Genomic DNA, 19756 nt, shown 5'->3' on the forward strand with positions numbered 1-19756 from the left:
CTGCAAAGGAAAAGCATAATGGACTACTATGCATCGCATAGTAGCCCATTATGTGTCACTTACCTGACACAGGAGCCAGCGATGTCGCCGCTGTCCCCTGTAGTCCGCCGCATCCATCTTGTTGGTGGGGTCTCGCAGCTCCGCCGCTGTCATTCGGCGAAGCCGCGATGATGTCACTCCCGCGCATGCGCACGGGAGTCGACACGCGCGGCAGCTCCATTCTTGGAAATGCCGCGCTCAGTGCACCTGCATGCCGCTGTCTACGGTGCATGCTCCGTAGACAGGGGTGCCCGTTTTCGGGCAAATATCTCCTAAACCATATAGGTTTAGGAGATATTGCTTGGACCTACAGGTAAGCCTTAATCTAGGCTTACCTGTAGGTCAAAGTGGTTTGTAAGGGTTTACAACCACTTTAATAAGAATATTAGACATGCAATATGGGGAACATGAGCATGTTGGTGTTGTTTTTAAAGCAGAGTTCCGCCTATTTTATTTACAAATACTTTTAAAATAAGGACACTTACCTGTCTAGGGCCCCCCTTAATGTCAGCTGACCTGTCCCTCGGCTCTCATGTGGAGGCGCCGCCATCTTCGGTAAGGGAATCAGGAAGTGAAGCCTTGTGGCTTCATTTCCTGGTTCCCTCATGCGCATGCGTGACTTGCGCTGTGAGAACCCACTGGTCCCTGCTGTTTTCTGGGACCTATGTGTCTCCCAGAAGACAGCGGGGAGGGGGCGGAGTAGGTGCCCAAAGTGGTGTAGATACCCATGGGTCGCTCAGCTATCTATGCCTGGAAGTGGGAGCAAAATACCCGGATTCCGAAAAGCGCAAGTTCCATTTTTGGGTGGAACTCCGCTTTAAGATGTTTTTCTCTTTGTGAACCTGGTTGTATCAGGTTTGATTTTGAACAATTTTATGACTGTTCACGTTATTAATTTTAAAGCACTGTATGTAGTTTTTCTTTGGAACTTTGAAAGTCCCTTAATCTTTTTCTTATATGTATCCCCTAACTTCATATCTGTGTTGAGTCCCTTGATATTACAAATATTGAGCTTTTAATACACCTTGAATAATGTGTTGCTTATTATTCGACCTAACTATATCTTTTTCATTCCACAAAGGAATTTACTTAACAAATGTTTTCTTAGAAACTAGGTCTGGATTTGTCATCTTTCTTAGCAAAGAAATAAAATAATGATATATTTATATTTGCCAGCGTGTAAGATAAATGATGGTCTGTTTTGCCTATATATTTAAAGGCACAATTTGTAGATAGTTTAACTATTCCCTATTAATTTTCCAGCTTTTAATAATAATTCACCTGCTACCAACAATCAACACAGCGGGCTTTGAATTTGTGAAAAGCAGGAAAGTGATGTAGCCTATATCAACTACTAAGAAACTATCTTTCAGTTAACAGACTTCATCTGACTGACCAAAACTTACATTTGACCATTTTTGGGGATTTTTAAATCACTGCTTTTTATTTTGTTAATGTAACACAGCCCCCTAAGGAACTGCTGGGATTTACGTGCTTATCTGCACTGCCATGAACTGATGAACATTCCAACCCACCTGACACTCTGGGTTCAGGCATCTTTACACCACCTTAAAGCAACTCAGACAACTCTGTGCGTTTATATTCTTATAATGTTTACAAAAACAGTCCAAGAAGATATTGTCACAAAGAGGAGGTAATAGATCTGTTGAGTTTTAGGAAACAGCATTTATTCAGGAAAGGAATTCCTCCAAATAACACAAGCCAAGATATTTGCAGGTAAACAGTCTATTACAGTGGTGTGAAAAAGTGTTTGCCCCCTTCCTCATTTCCTGTTCCTTTGCATGTTTGTCACACTTAAGTGTTTCGGAACATCAAACCAATTTAAACAATAGTCAAGGACAACACAAGTAAACACAAAATGCAATTTGTAAATGAAGGTGTTTATTATTAAAGGTGAAAAAAAATCCAAACCATCATGGCCCTGTGTGAAAAAGTGATTGCCCCCTAAACCTAATAACTGGTTGGGCCACCCTTAGCAGCAACAACTGCAACCAAGCATTTGCGATAACGTGCAATGAGGCTTTTACAGCGTCCTGGAGGAATTTTGGCCCACTCATCTTTGCAGAATTGTCCTAATTCAGTTACATTAGAGGGTTTTCGAGCATGAACTGCCTTTTTAAGGTCATACCACAACATCTCAATAGGATTCAGGTCAGGACTTTGGCTAGGCCACTCCAAAGTCTTCATTTTGTTTTTCTTCAGCCATTCGGTGGTGGACTTGCTGGTGTGTTTAGGATCATTGTCCTGCTGCAGAACCCAAGTTCGTTTCAGCTTGAGTACACGAACAGATGGTCGGACATTCTCCTTCAGGATCTCTTGGTAGACAGCAGAATTCATAGTTCCTTTTATCACGGCAAGTCTTCCAGGTCCTGAAGCAGCAAAACAGCCCCAGACCATCACACTACCACCACCATATTTTACTGTTGGTATAATGTTCTTTTTATGAAATGCAGTGTTCCTTCTATGCCAGATATACTTGGAGACACACCTTCCAAAGAGTTCCACTTTTGTCTCATCGGTCCACAGAATGTTGTCCCAAAAGTCTTGGGGATCATCAAGATGTGTTGTGGAGAAATTGAGACGAGCTTTGATGTTCTTTTTGCTCAGCAGTGGTTTTCTCCTTGGAACTCTGCCATGCTGGCCATTTTTGCCCAGTCTTTTCCTGATGGTGGAGGCATGAACGCTGACCTTAACTGAGGCAAGTGAGGCCTGCAGTTCCTTGGACGTTGTTGTGGGGTCTTTTGTGACCTCTTGGATGAGTCGTCGCTGCGCTCTTGGGGTAATTTTGGGCGGCCGGCCACTCCTGGGAAGGTTCACCACTGTTCCATGTCTTCGCCACTTGTGGATAATGGCTCTCACTGTGGTTCGCTGGATTCCCAAAGCTTTGGAAATGGCTTTATAACCCTTTCCAGACTGATAGATCTCAATTACTTTCTTTCTCAATTGTTCCTGAATTTCTTTGGGTCTCGGCATGATGTGTAGCTTTTAAGGATCTTCTGGTGGACCTTACTGTGTCAAGCAGCTCCTATTTAAGTGATGCCTTGATTGTGAACAGGTGTGGCAATAATCAGGCCTGGGTGTGGCTAGAGAAATTGAACTCAGGTGTGGACAACCACAGTTATAGTATGTTTTAACAAGGGGGGCAATCACTTTTTCACACAGGGCCATGATGGTTTGGATTTTTTTTCACCTTTAATAATAAACACCTTCATTTACAAATTGCATTTTGTGTTTACTTGTGTTGTCCTTGACTATTGTTTAAATTGGTTTGATGTTCCAAAACACTTAAGTGTGACAAACATGCAAAGGAACAGGAAATGAGGAAGGGGGCAAACACTTTTTCACACCACTGTATATACACAAGTACAGTGCAGAGTTCTACTTGCACCTGATAGGATAAACACAGTTAAATGGTTATACTGACACATTTCTGAAAGGGAAAACCTCAACCAGCCTATGAATCTTTAACCCTGAGAGGTCAGAATTAATGACAATGGTATAAGTGCCCTTGAAGCAATAATGACAGTAATGTCCCCATTGCAGATCTGATAGTCTTCACTGGCAGTAGGAGCTCATTAATTGTATCCAATAAGGTTCAGTAAAGTACTCCCAAGATAAAGATGTCTGTGCAAAGTAAACCCGTGAGAATTTTTTTTGTAAAAGTAGACGATTGCCCTCTCACCAAAGACTAGGTTGATTTAATGCCCTCCAGAACACAGCTGTTGTAACGACACGTGCAGCGGATCTGCCATATCAATCTCCCGATGCAAAGCTCAGAACACAGGCTGGCAAGCGACCGAAGTCGTGCTGAATGGATGTCTGACAAACAGCAAGTAGTGCTAGGCCCCTCTCATCCAGGTTGGAATGTGATACACCGTGTGGTAGGCCATGATCTCTCTCTCCATGCACAGAGAGGTTCATCTCGCTTCAGGACCAGGATGAAGAGACAGCAGGGCTTTGGCTTCTTATATTTTTCTTTCCAGCAATCTTCGATAGTAGCAAAGATCCCTGGGATATGTATTCCAGATACAGAGTCATGCAATTATCAGTCTGTAGAACTACTCGTCCCACAATCCCTTTAGCTTGGCTCACAAACATGATTTCAGTTGATAACACTGGGCACTAGAGGGACATGCGATGCATAGAAATACCGCAGCAACAATAGATCTCCCAGTATCCATCATCAATAGACTCTCCAGCAGCTAGTAACAATAGACCCCTCCCTCAACAGTAGATCTCTCTCATCAACAATTGACCCCCAGAAACAATAGATCGCCCCACCAGAAGCAATAGATGTCCCTAGCAAAAATAGAGTCCCCAGCAGCCAAAATAAATAGATTCCCCAACACATCCCAGCACCCTTAGCATAAACATTCTGTGCTGGAGGTGCCACAACTGCCTTTCCTTGCGTTCCCTCTGAAAAAATCCCTGTTAATATTCACTTGAAGATCAAGCCTATTCTGCCATTTTTTGTTTACATGTAACAATCCGTATTTTTTGCTAGAAAATTTCTTAGAACCCCCAAACATGATATATTTTTAAAGCAGAAGCAACATTTATATATTTTTTAATTATTTATTTTTTAGTCTTACACTATTTTTTTATTTTTTATTTTTTATCACTTTTATTTTTTTCACAAGGAATATAAGAGCTCTGTTGTTTTTTTTTGTACTAAATTCAAGTGTAAGCCTGATTTTCAGATCAAAATTTTATTTATTTAAATTCCCTTTTTTCAAGTTACAGTAAAGTCATTTTCCTGGTTGAAGTTGCACTTTTTTCTTTTGTTCAGCATGAATACCATCTAGAAAATGTATTTTCTTTCTCATGAAATCGAATGACACCTTTTGCTGGATTCTTCTCTTGAACACTTGAATGTTTGCTCTTAATTGGACTACAATTTTTAACCTCCTATTGTCTGATTGGTTGGTGCACATATATTTTTCACATTATTTATTTGTATATTGTGAGAATATTACAATTAATTATTTTATGTATGTTTAAATTGCAGATAATCACTAGATTTAGGGTCCTTTCACATGGGTGTTCTGCATGTCTGTTTTTCCTCCATCCGTTGGTGGATGAAAAACAGACATGCATGTAAGTCTATGGGCTAGCGGACGTTAGTGAAGTGAAATAATCGTACAGCCATGCCCTGACAAGTTTCGTCACACAGACTTAATCATGGGATTGGCACGAGCCAATGACGAAACATGTCGGGGCATGGCTGTATGGCAATCATCTACATATGATGCGATACGCTGTGATGTGATACGCTGCACCAGGAAGTGGGGGTTCAGTTCTAAGGAACGGGTGAGTCTGTTATCAACTACCGCACACCTTGGGTCCGCCGCGACCGCAACACATTGGTTTACACTGTTTGGATTGTTCTTGCTGTGGAATTTTTCTCTGCTTGATGTGATTTTGGATTATGTGAGTGCAATGGTGGAAGATATTTTTACATTTTAATAAATTGCTAGTACGTTATTACACTATTAGAGCACTTTTTTATTTACATGTGGAGAGAGTTTATACATGTGGAGTTTGGAGGTTATTATTCACCCCCCTTTTGTGTGGATCAAGGCGATTTTGGCCGAACACGAGAGTGTAAGGCAAAGAGAGCTGGTGAGTACGCTTCTTAAAGGGGAGTGGAATCACGGACACGGAGGTGTGGTGGAAAAACAACAAAGCTGAACTTCTTTTGTATTATATCACGTCGCGGACTATTTTTCACATTCTTTTGAGATTTCTTATGGACTTGTGTTATATATTCATATATTTTGGCTGTTCACTTTAAAAGAATTTTTATATTATATTTCTTTTTGGTTTACTTGTCACAACAGGTTACCAGAGCACCAATTACTATTTATGTACCCGTCAGGTTTTTCACTTTTGGTGGTTACTTAATATTTGGTGTCACTAACCTTGATATTACCATATTCCACAATATTATACACACTTGATATTTTTTTATACCCTAACCCTGCTTTAAACTTCTCCACAACTTCATCCCTGACCTGTCCGGTGTGTTCTTTGGCCCTCATGATGCTATTTGTTCCCTAAGGTTCTCTAATAAACCTCTGGAAGCTTCCCAGAACAGCTGTATTTATACTGGGATTAAATTGGACACAGATGGACTCTATTTACTAATTAGGTGACTTCTGATGGCAATAGATTCCACTTGATTTTAGTTGGGGGTATCAGAGTAAATGGGGCTGAATACAAATGCACACCACACTTTTCAGATATTTATTTGTAAAAAAATTGGAAAACCATTTATAATTTTCCTTGCACTTCACAATTATGTTCCACTTTGTGTTGGTCTATCACATAAAATCCCAATTAAATACATGTATGATTTTGGTTGTAACATGATAAAATGTGGAAAATTTCAAGGGGTATGAATACCTTTTCAAGGCACTGTGTTTATGTGTGTATATATATATATATATATATATATATATATATATATATATATATATATATATATATATAAAGTCATTTGAAGAAGGACAGCTTTATGCACCTACACACTAATGATAATGTCTAGGATTCCAACCAACAATGAAGCAGTTTATACTGGTACATACATGATCATTATGTATACACTTCTATTTTCACCCTTGAAACTAACGTAATGAAAACAGAAAATTAATGGTCATTGTTGCTAAATATTTTACATTTTTATTTTTAGAAAATAAAATGTTGACTCTATTTGGGCACACTCATGTGCTAAGTTTGCATTTCCTTTTTTATATCAATTTTAGTGGAAGCAAAGAATCCGCTAAGAGATGGACACACCCTGCTCTTGGCACATGGATCAACAATAAAACCCCCTATAAATGGAATGTACAGTATTCGTATAGTCAGTATTTACCAAAAGTAATATGCATTTTATTACTTTTTTAAAACATTGTTTCTCTTTGTAATGACATGACATTGCAAAGCCATAGTTGCCTACAAATAAAGAAATGGGCTTGATGTTTGAGTTGAACGTAAGTTCGACACGAACATCGGGTGTTCATTTGTTCATAGAACAAACAAACATATGGGGCGCTCGTGGAATGTTTCCCCACTGTGATGCGCCTCATAATGCATAGCAAGATCGAAGTGTATTGAAGGCTGCTGATTGGCCAAAGCATGCACCTGACCTGTATGCTTTGGCCAATCACAGTGCAACGTACTGTGAGAGCTATGATTGGCCAAAAGCGTAGTGCCTTTGGCCAATCATGGCTCAGGTGCTAAGTACATGCCCCACACTATATAAGGCTGCTATCAATGGCGGCCATATGTGGTATGTTACAGTGCAGAGAGATTAAGCGGGTTAGTTAGTGGATTCAGCCTTGAGTCAGTGTAAATTAGAATATATATTAAAGTTCATGCAGTGTAGCAGAATATATAATACAGTGCAGTCAGTTTAGAATATATAATATAGTGCAGTCAGTGTAGATTCTATAATACAGTGCAGGTAGTGTAGTTTCTATAATACAGTGCAGAGTATATAGTGAAGCGCAGAGCATATAATACAGTGCAGAGCAAAGTATATAGTACAGCGTAGTGTGAATAACACAATGTTGTGGTGCTACTGAAGTGTTGGTGTGTACAATACTTCGGTGTCACCACTGATCCCATTTTTTTTTTTTATACTTAATCTTTTTTTTAATTCTTTTGCAGTATCAGGTTCTGTTGCTGGATTATTAGTACTCCTCATTCTGTGTCGCAGGTGTTATTCCTTCTGCATTAGTACAGTAGGGTTATACTTTTTTTTTTTTTGTCGGCGGTGCAGCAGCACTAAGAATACTTAATATAGCATAATTGCTGTCCCTCATTCTGCATTGCAGGTGTTTCACTTTCTACATCAGCTGTAGTTCCCTGTTTTTTTTTTTTGTTTTTTGGGGCTTTTTTTTTTTTTTTTTTTTTTTCAGCAACAAACAAAAATGTCTCCATAATTGCTGTTCCTTCTTCTGTGTCACCACTGTTTGTTTGTTTTTTGGCCTTTCCTAACTTTTGTTACATTTATTTTATTTTAGTTTTTTTGCAGGAGTGAAAAAAATAATCCACAATTGATGCACCTTATTTTCTCTATTAAAAAAAACAAAACTATATAAAATGGTTTATAGTGCACCAAGCATAAAAGCATTGTACCCAAGCACCATAATTCCACCCCACACTCTTTAATAAAAAGTTATAAACCCCCCCACCAAAAATCTCCATCATGTCCGAAAGGCCAACACAGAGAGGCAGACACTCACATGCAACTAAAAAAGGGCAAGCAGCCTCTGGGTCTACAGTGAAAAGTGGTAGTCGTGAACATGATGTATTGTCTGCAGGCAGGGTGCGTGTGTCCTTTTTTTATGCTGCTGGCCGTGTTATTGAACCACAGCATGCAGATGAGTTGGTGAAGTGGATAACTAAGCCGTCCTCATCCTCCTCATCCTCTGTCATCCAGGCTCATACTAGTTTGCCTTCCACAGCAGCTGCCAAAGCAGCCTATACCCCCCACTCCTTGTCCACAGCTACTTCTTCCTTAGCCCCACCATCATGCATGAAAGAGTCATCTGAATTATTCTATCATAATGTCGTTTACATACTGCTGGAGGATGCGCAGCAGTTTAAATGCTCCAATGTTGGTTTCCAGGTTAAGGGGGACAAGGGCCTCTTCCCAACAACCCTGGCTGGTGGTTTCCAGGGTCTGTGGTTGGGGGGGCTTATCGAAATCTGGAAGCCCCCTTTAACAAGGCCCCCTGACCCCACCCCCCCATGTAAATGGGTATCGAATACATTGTACCCCTATCCATTCACCAAAAAAGTGTACAAAACTAATAAACACAGTATACATTTTTTGAGAAGTCCTTTTTTTAAAAAGAAAAAAAAAAGTGTCCCTCAATGTAATCCACATCAATCACATAGCCCACCGGAGCCGAAAAATAGAAAAAAAACGTGCTCTGCCCCGCCTGTCTCCTCCCTGCTCCTTCCTGATTTGACAGCTCTTTTATAGGCAAGAGAGGGGCCACCCGGCTATGTCACCCCGTGACACTGCCCCTTGTGATGTCAGAAGGGACCGTGCCACCATGTGACATAACCGGGTGGCTCCACCTCCCAATGTTGAGGGCATGTAGCCTGGTATGATTTAAGAGGAATGGGGGCACTCGCCCCCTCCCCCCCCATTTTCCTGACTTGCCAGGCTGCATGCTCGCACCTCCATGGTTAACAGAGGATAGAATTAAAGTTAGACTTGGGAAACTTAACATTAATAAATCACTGGGACCAGATGGCTTGCACCCGAGGGTACTTAGGGAACTCAGTCAAGTAATTGCCAGACCATTGTTCCTAATTTTTACTGACAGTCTACTGACTGGAATGGTACCAGCTGATTGGAGAAAAGCCAATGTAGCACCTATATTTAAAAAGGGCCCAAAATACATACCTGGGAATTACAGACCAGTTAGCCTAACATCAATAGTATGTAAACTCTTGGAGGGTATGATAAGGGACTATATACAAGATTTTAAAAATGAGGACGGTATCATTAGCAGTAATCAGCATGGATATATACGAAGAATTGTTCTTGTCAAATCAATCTATTAACCGTCTATAAGGAGGTGATTTGCCATCTAGATAAAGGAAAGCCCGTAGATGTGGTGTATCTGGATTTTGCAAAAGCATTTGACACAGTTCCCCATAAACGTTTACTGTACAAAATAAGGTCCCTTGGTATGGACCATAGGGTGAGTACATTGATTTAAAAACTGACTACAGAGACAGTAGCCCCCCTAGGACCCCAGAAGTTCAATGCACACCATCCAGTTGCAACCTGCCTGAACTTTGAAGGGGTCAGCTCCTGACCACAGATGCCCATCCTCTTCTCCCTATGCCAGTCCTTCTGGAGCTAACCCCCTGGGTGCAAGGCTTGCGCTATCAGGTTTGCCCAAGTTCTACTTTATTCTTCCATTACAGAGACATGATCACACAGTATATTCTCCCCTGATGTTATGATATAATAACTAGCCCGGTCTCAGGGAGAACTTGTTTGCATTGAAGTCTTCGCCCCCATGAATGGGACTATAAAGATGATTTTCCCTACTCACCTTCTAGTGCTAATCTTGACCTTATTCTGCTTCATCTAACCCTGTCTCATTTCTTTCCTGCTCATATCTTGGTCCTCTTCCGCCTTTCTCCCCCCCCCCCCTTTTTTTTTTTCAGGCCAATAGACTTCCCAGGGTATGATACATTTATACGGTTAATGTTTCTACCTCTTGCCCCTATGCCACCCAATATGCATATAAGTGCCAGATTTCGTACTCCCACTCCTGGGTCTACAGCTTTCCTGGAAAGGAGGGAGATGGGATTATCCCTGGGTCCTGTAATCTACCAATAGTCAGTTATAACTGCTCCCCACGTAGGGGTCTTCCCCTCACCCTCCCTTTTAAGAGATGGTCCCTCTCCTACCCTCCCCACATGGAAGCTATAGGCTTCATATTGTTAGTGGAGCATGAGCTAGGCTTACCTCCTCTGGAAGTAATTGACTACACATTGTTGAAATTGCAAACGTATTTGTGTATTGGACTGTTTTGTTTATATTCTGACAAACGTTTATTCCTACAGTTCCTCATGTTACAACACAAGTTTGTTATAGTGTTATTGGTTTTTTTCTCACCTGTCGCTCAGATCTGGGGTTTACCTGTGACACATGTTGTTGTACCCTGGATGCGATCGTATATACACCCTCGTATCCGAGCTTCTTTTCCACCCACAACCCCAATCTGGATTCCAGGTGGTAACATACTACACACCCCCCATCCCGGAGTTCATAGATAGCATATACTTCGAGTAACTCACATGCAGATTCCCCAGCATGTTTCAGCCCGCAAAAATTGGTCTTTCCCAGCCTCTTCTCACCATTCCTCTCTGTTCATTTCATGTTTATAGCCGAGCAGCCCAGGGAAATGATTCTTTGGCTGTTCCCTAGCATAGCTAGCTTTCCAGCCCAACACATACTAATCCTCTGGCCTCATAGGAACACGGTACTCACTTATCTTGTTGAACGTAACCTACCACTTCCCCCCAAAGTGGACTCTTGCAATTACTGCTAACCTATATCGGTCCCCCCCGAGTACTTAGTGGGATTGCAGGCCGATACCCACTTCTGATTCACCCCCGGCGTTCCCCCCAGTTGGGAAAGCCACATTCCCCTGCTCTCACTCCCCCACCCCTTTATTCCCTTATGTTATCCAGTACAACCCTCCATCTCCCGACTCCCACTCCCTCCAACCTCGGGTGTCTCTCCCGGATACACTATCGTCTCTGGCTCCCTCAGATCTGCCTAACCACTGCGACGGTTACTCTCTGCAACCAACTATGGCTTCACATATGCCAGTAGCTCATGACCTCTCTTTGAAAATAATATCCCTCAATGTCAAGGGACTAAACACACCGGAGAAGCGCTCCTAACTCCTCTCCCTTATGCACAGCAAGAAGGCAGATGTGATTTTCCTACAGGAGACTCACTTCTGTTCAAAGAAAATACCTAACATTACCAATAAACAGTATCCGAACGGCTACCATGCTACTTCCCCCCCCTCTAAGTCCAAAGGGGTGTCCATTCTCTTTTCCAAAAGACTTCCTATAAAAAATATCAGCCATGCAGATTGATGAACAGGGAAGATTTATTTTCCTCAAGGGTACCTTCGGGACTAAAACCATCACATTAGCGAATGTGTACAGCCCAAACTCAGGACAAATCCCCTTCATCCACTCTGTCACGAGACAGCTGATGGCCTTTCAGGAGGGAATATTGGTCCTGGGAGGGGATCTTAATGTCCCCTTAGACCCCCCTTCTCGACAACTGTTCTGGTAAATCGCATTTACCCTATAGGGCCCTCAAGCAAATAAAAAAATGCCTTTGGAATCTATTACTTCACGACTCATGGAGAACCCTCCACCCTGCTGACAGGGATTATACATTCTTCTCCACTGTGCACAATACATATTCGAGACTGGACTATCTATTTATCACACAGCAAGACTTACCGACCCTTTCAAAGGCAACCATAGAACCGATGACTCTCTCCGATCATCATCCATTTACTATGACGCTTACCTTCCCAGATAAACAGGAACACACACATATATGGCGAATGGACCCAACAATCCTAACTGACCCTTCTTGCGAACAACAGCTTTGTGAATGCCTTGTTAACTACTTTAAAGACAACAATACCCCTGATACCTCCAAACTTACACAGTGGGAAGCACATAAATGTTTAATATGCGGTAAAATGATCTCCTTAACGGCTGCTCTCAGAAAGGAGAAGAAAGCCAGACTCAAAGCCTTATTCACGAAACTAGAGAATTTGGAAACTCTACACAAGCGAACCCTAGCTCAACAGACCCACCTTGACTTAATGGAAACGCTTAAACAAATACAGGAAGAAATAGGCCGTTATTAAGAAAAAGTACTCCTTCTACCAAAAACTCTTTTATGAATTTGGAAACAAAAGTAGTCACCTTCTAGCACAGGCTCTACGCAAAAAAACAGCTACCAATACAGTCCATCACCTACACTCCCCCAAAGGTAACCAAATCACGAACAATAAAGACATTGCGGAGGAGTTTGAAAGATATTACACCACACTGTATGATCTTAACAAATCCAAGCCAGCCACGTCCTTCCAGTCAAAAAGACTTCACGACATAACCTCTTTCCTAGAACACTATGCCCCAGGTAAGATCCCAGCAGACATAGCTATCGCCCTGGAATCCCACATTTCAGAGAAGGAATCGAGGGACTCGCTGAAACAATTGAAAGTGGGCAAGAGCCCTGGGCCAGACGGCCTCCCCGCAACATACTACAAGGCGTTTACAGATGCCTTACAAGCGCCGTTCCTCCACGCCTTCAACTCCCTCTCTCATTCTAACCCTTTAACTCGAGGACTGTTAGAAGCCCACATAGCGGTCATCCCCAAAGAGGGAAAAGACCCTACTCTACCGTGCAACTATAGACCTATTTCTCTACTGAATGTAGATATCAAATTATTCTCTAAGATACTGGCCAATAGATTGCTTCCGCTCCTCCCCTCTCTGATTTCGCAAGATCAAGTAGGCTTTGTCCCTGGCCGAGAGGCCAGAGACAACGCCATTAAGGCCATTAATCTACATCACTGGATCACAAAAACAAAACAAAAAAGCTTTTTCCTGTCACTCAACGCGGAGAAGGCATTCGACAGGGTAGCATGGGACTATATGGCTGCAGTTCTCCAAGCAATTGGCTTGGGCCCACACATGTCTGAACTAATACTCTCACTATACAGTAACCCCACAGCCAAGGTTAGGGTCAACCGTACCCTGTCGAATGCCTTCTCCATTAGAAATGGAACCCGACAAGGGTGCCCCCTTTCCCCCCTTCTTTTCGTACTTACGCTTGAACCTTTCCTCCGAAAATTGAAGGCCAATCCCGATATCAAAGGGGTTAAAACGCTGGGGAAGGAGTATAAGTATGCCGCCCATCCTATTAAAAGAGTTCCAACACTTCCAAGGCCTTTCTAACCTTAAAATTAATTTATCAAAGTCTTTTGCCCTTAACATATCCTTGCCCCACTCTCAAGTGGACCAATGTAAGAAAAACTTTCCATTCCAATGGAAACACGACGCAATAACTTACCTGGGCATTCAGCTCCCCTCACAACTCACAGACCTTTACATTAAAAATCATCTTCCACTACTTTCCAAAATTGATGCAGATCTTAAATCATGGAATATTTCCACGTTGTCCTGGTTTGGCAGGGCGGCAGTCCTCAAAATGAACACTTTACCCAGATTATTATACATCATACAAACAATTCCAATGCGGGTCCCGCTAACCTTCTTTCAGACGTACCAAAGCATGTGCTCTAGGTTCCTTTGGAGAGGACACAAACCCAGGATAAAATATGCACTGCTCACCCGTCCGAAGCACCTAGGTGGCATAGGCCTTCCTAACCTCTCTAACTATAACTTGGCTGTTCACCTCACCAGAATAGTGCACTGGAATATCCACTCATCCCGAAAAGAGTGGGTATCATTGGAAGCGTCCTTCACGGACCTACAACTGAATACCCTTCCCTGGATCTCTCTGAATCACTTACCGCTAGATATTCGTCACCACCCCCTGATTGGTCCAACTCTAGACTGCTTTCATCACACATGTACCAAAATGCAAATCTCCTCCACCATGGGTCCATTAACCCCACTTAGATTAAATCCCGACTTTCCTCCGGGAATGCACGTAAGCTACTTATCTGAGCACTTCCCATGCGAACAGATTAGAGCACACCAATTATTCCACCGCAACAAACTCCTCACAACACATCAAATTTCTCTTCGGACGGAAAGGCCACCGATACCCCCATGGAAATACTAATTTTTGCTAACGTTAAAGCAGGTGACAGTCTAGCGTGCAAAAAATGGGAGAGGGATCTTTCAATCCCCATCTCGGAAGAGAACTGGGAACTAATATTTTTAAACATTCATAAAGGATCGATCAACGTAAATACCCAAGAGAATGGATATAAAATCCTATCCAGATGGTATCGCACACCAGCCCTCCTGCATAACTTTAATTTGAATGTCGCCGATGAATGCTGGAGGTGCCATAAGGCTAGAGGCACCTTACTTCACATCTGGTGGGAGTGCTCTTCCTTACAACCATTTTGGAGAGATGTTCATCGCATCACCTCCAGAGTCACCTCTCTAGACCTGCCATTTTCCCCGGCTCAATTTCTCCTCCACTTTTCGCCTCTACCACACAAAGCATACCATAAACCGCTCGCAATGCACATGATAAATGCCACCAAACAGAGTATCCCAATTTATTGGAAATCGACACGCACACCCTCACTCATAGAATGGTTCACTAAGATCTGTAAAATTGCCGAAATGGAAAAACGTATATACACGGCGCATGACGCACCAACCAAGTTCACTAAAAAATGGGCTAGCTGGACCCTTTTTCAGTCATCGTCCGAATACAGCTAGATTATAAACTTCTCCCTCCAAATTACCAAGGCACTCAGACAGAGAGTGGAGATGACTTGTAAGAATGATTATTATTACACCCCACCTAAACCACTGAAGACCACTTCACCCGCTGGAAGGATACCTCGACATTACTGCGACATCTCGCACTTGCAGTATACGCTTCCTGTCAGATAGTCAACCTGGCCGCCAGCCAAAGATCTGACTCTGGGGAGCCAGAGACGATACTCCCCTCCACCCCCTCCCATCCCCTCTCTTCCTCCTCTTGTCACCCATACTCACGTTCTCCTCTTATTTCAACCCCCCATCCGCATAGCAGTGGGACCTGTTCATCAATATCATTATCTTTCACTATATACGGTCACACTCATCTCGCCCCCCAATACAGGATACAGATCTTGAGATTGTCAGTGTATTAACAATACATAAATCTTACTGTTTACCTTCCTCAAGTGTTTCTAAATGGTTTCTATAACTTGATCTCCTAAGATATGTAACCATGGGCGTCCGCATAACCTTTTTCAAGGGGCGGCATAATTTTAGGGTCACCCATGCGCCGCCCCTTTTCAACAATGTCATTATCACATTATCATGGTCAGAGACTGCAGACTTAGTGCAATCCCTAGGATAAGTAATGGATAATGGCCAACAGGCCCTCTTACCAGACCCAGCGAAACAACACCAGTGATCCCTCCGGCTGGACGATCGCTCACTCGCCCCAGGGGCGACTCTGGTCAGTAGTGCAGCATGTCTGTACCCTGGCAGTGAATCAGTCTTTCTCTCTCTAGCGGTGCTGGGCAGCGTGGATCTCTCTGGTGGCATGGGGCAGTGTAGTTCTCTCTCTGGTGGCGCTGGGCAGTGCGGCTCTCTCTCTCTCTGGCTTCTGCCCAGCACACTCCTTGTTCTTTTTCCTGTAGCACTCTCTCCCTCAGCTTTTTTCCCAGGCTACAGTCTCTCAATCTCTCTCTTGATCGAGCTGTATCCTCCTCCCTGTGGAAAATGGGGGCGCCAATCTTTGGGACTACAAGTCCTATGATTCTCTCCTCTCCTAGTCTCCTTTGATTGGCCCTCAGTTATGGCCAATAGGGAAAGAACGGAGCGGGCAGGAAGCTGGGCGAGGAACCTGGCCGTCATCTCTTCTCCCTGACAGGAGAAAGGGGGGGGGTGACCCGGGGCAAACCTGATAGCACCGCCGCCGAGTTCTCTGCTGGACTGAGCACGGAAAAGAGGCTGCAGTCACACTACACTGATAGGAGGGCTTGGCAGAACCTTGATGGTGTCACCCCACTGGCGGGTTGCCCACGGATGTGGGCTGCCCGCACCCCGATAGCAATGGAACTGCGTTGAATTTAAGATCTCATCCCTGATTCCAGGGGGGGGGGCACTTGACCCCCCTTGCCCCTACCTGCGGACACCCATGTATGTAACCCCTGCTCCTGACTTTAAGGTGACCAATTGATCTCAAAGGCAGATAATGGAGATGTTAATATTGAACAGCTAGGGTAGATCAAGTGAATATGATGTATGTAAATGCTGTTTGTGTTTACTATACCTGTGTTGACTTTGTTTCAAATAAACATTTTGTGGAAAAAAAAAAAAAACTGGATACAAGGGTGAGTTCAGAGGGTGGTGATAAATGGGGAGTACTCGGAATGGTCAGGGGTGGGTAGTGGGGTCCCCCAGGGTTCTGTGCTGGGACCAATCCTATTTAATTTGTTCATAAATTACCTGAAGGATGGGGTAAACAATTCAATCTCTGTATTTGCGGACTATACTAAGCTAAGTAGGGCAATAACTTTTCCACAAGATGTGGAAACCTTGCAAAAAGATCTGAACAAATGAATGGGGTGGGCAGCTACATGGCAAATGAAGTTCAATGTAGAAACATGTAAAATAATGCATCTGGGTGGCAAAAATATGAATGCAATCTATAGACAATGGGGAGAACCTCTGGGGGAATCTAGGATGGAAAAGGACCTGGGGGGCCTAGTAGATGATAGGCTCAGCAATGGCATGCAATGCCAAGCTGCTGCTAACAAAGCAAACAGAGTATATGCATGCATTAAAAAGGGGATCAACTCCAGGGATAAAACGATAATTCTCCCTGGTCTGGCTGCACCTGGAGTATGCTGTCCAGTTCTGTGCACCAGTCCTCAGGAAGGATGTACTGGAAATGGAGCGAGTACAAAGAAGGGCAACAAAGCTAATAAAGGGTCTGGGGATATTAGTTATAAGGAAAGGTTGCGAGCACTGAACGTATTCTCTCTGGAGTAGAGACGCTTGAGAGGGGATAAAACTTTTTTGCAAGGGACTCGTGGCCACTCATTAAAATGAGAAGAAAAGAGGTTTAACCTTAAACTATATAGAGGGTTCTTTACTGTAAGAGTGGCAAGGATGTGGAATTGCCTTCAACAAGCGGTGGTCTCATCGGGGGGCATTAATAGTTTCAAGAAACTATTAGATAAGCACCGGAACGACCGCAACATACATGGATATACAATGTAATACTGACATATAATCACACACATAGGTTGAACTTGATGGAGTTGTGTCTTTTTTCAACCTCATCAACTATGTAACTATGTAACTATGTAAGGAACTTGCTGAAACAAACAAACATGGGACTACCAAATCTGCAATCTGCAACTATGGTGGGAAGACCTTGATCTTAAACTATCCAAGACATATAAGAATCTAGGACTCAGTCTACCAAGCCCCATCCAATAGTAAAGCTGTGGCAAACTAGGGAGACAGAAGGAAAAGATTTGACAACTTGTATTGTCTGTCTTCCTACATTAATGACTTAACATCCCTAATTTTCAACTGCCTGTGTATGGAGGCATGGCTTTGCTTCCTCATGTCAGAGCTGCCCCCAAATGACTAGTGATCTGATAATAGGTGGGGAAATAATCAAGAAGCAGCAGGAGGGGTGAAGGAAGCACATTTCTACAAAATAAATGAAGCATAATCAGGAAGATGTATGCACTGCAGTTATTCTTCAGGTACAGTTTCTTCTTTAGACAACCCTGTCGGGAACAGTACAGCAACAGTACAGTAGTGACCAAATCTCACTTAAAATCTCATGAGACTAGCAGTCAAAGTATCTTTAACCAGAAAACATGAAAATGGGACTTTAGTGGCATTCCAGGAGGTTATTGTATACCTCTATGTACAAATAATGACACATACTGTACATAATGATTGTATTATAAAAAGTAATTATTACAAAATGTGATTACAAAGTCATTAAATCTTTGTTTAAAAAGACATTGGCTAAAGCACATATACATATAACCACCAGAAATTAAACACCTCCTAATCTTGGTCCATTAATACCTGTCACGGTTTAATCTGCAGTTTCCTGCTTGTGTATGCTTACCTCCTTGCTGCATTGAGCCGGCTAGACCATGGATTCTTTTCGCATTTGTCGTTTGACTTCTGTGCTCACCTATAGACGTTGCCTGCTACACTGTGGGTTTTCAAATCTTTCCCTTCTATCACTTCCTGGCCCGCCTCCTAGTTTGCTTTCCTATATAAGACATGCTTAGTTCAGCCCAGGTTGCCGGAACAACTTCCTAGTTCTCTGAGCTCCTGTTTGCCTAGTACTCCATGTATTCAGTGTCTGACTTCCCGTGTACCGACCCCAGCTTTATCTTCCATTTGTGCTTGTCTGCCACCTGCCCTGACCTCGGCCTGTTTCATATATCATCAGCTAGGCATACCTGGGGGCCGCCGCCTGATTCCAGCTTGCTGCTAGTCCATCCCCACCATCAGGGGCCCTGGTAAAGAAACAGACTGGGGCTTAGTCCCTGTAACATGGGGAACCCCTGGATCAGCATTCTACAAGGGCACACTACCACAGAAACCTGACAATACCTTCCTTCTGTATGAACTAATGATAACTAAAACCTGTACAGTAATTTAAAAATACACAAATATCATGCTTAAAGTGAGGCAAGGGTGAGGAATTTCGACATGTTTCCTAGATCAGTGTTCATTTCATCAGCAGATACTGAGGTGTTTCTCTAAATTGTATATTAGTTTGATAGTTTGCCTATTCAGTCCACTTATTGGTTCTCATGCCATACCATTATATTCGTCAATAATAAAACTACTTACATATATTTAAAATTGTGCCTAGACATATATTACAAGATAAAGGTATATGCATTCTGCTGCATCCCTGAGGAGGTTTGGAAGGCCACAGCAAACCAGATTGGGGGCACTCACCACCGATCTCTACATCTGGGCAGAATGGTAAACAAGGATATTGCAAGTTTACTGTCCTGCCCAGACACAGCAGTTAGTGGCCCTCGACCTGGCCCCCCGTGACGCTCCAAGCCTCCGTACAACAGAATAGCATGATTTTATCTAAGAGTGTAACGTACAGTATGTCTAAGCTTTATCAGAGTGTTGAATCTGAGGTTTCTATCAGACAAGGGGAGCTGCAAAGCAAGTTTTTCTGATCTTTAGATAACCAAAGAACAAAGATAGTATATACATGAAATAAATATGGGGTGGTTTTGGATTTACCCTATTTATTATAAATATGTATTATCTTGTCTATTCCTATAGTTAGCTAGTCTTTCAAAGCTATGATAAGTTTAATGGTGATAAAATACTAACAATGTTAGCAATAGAAATACACACAATGCTTAAAAAATCAAAGATCTAATTTATTTACAAA

This window comes from Lithobates pipiens, unplaced genomic scaffold, assembly GCF_037356315.1.
Source record: "Lithobates pipiens isolate NorthernLeopardFrog02 unplaced genomic scaffold, aLitPip1_a1.2 Scaffold_19, whole genome shotgun sequence".
In the NCBI taxonomy this organism is placed as follows: Eukaryota; Metazoa; Chordata; class Amphibia; order Anura; family Ranidae; genus Lithobates; species Lithobates pipiens.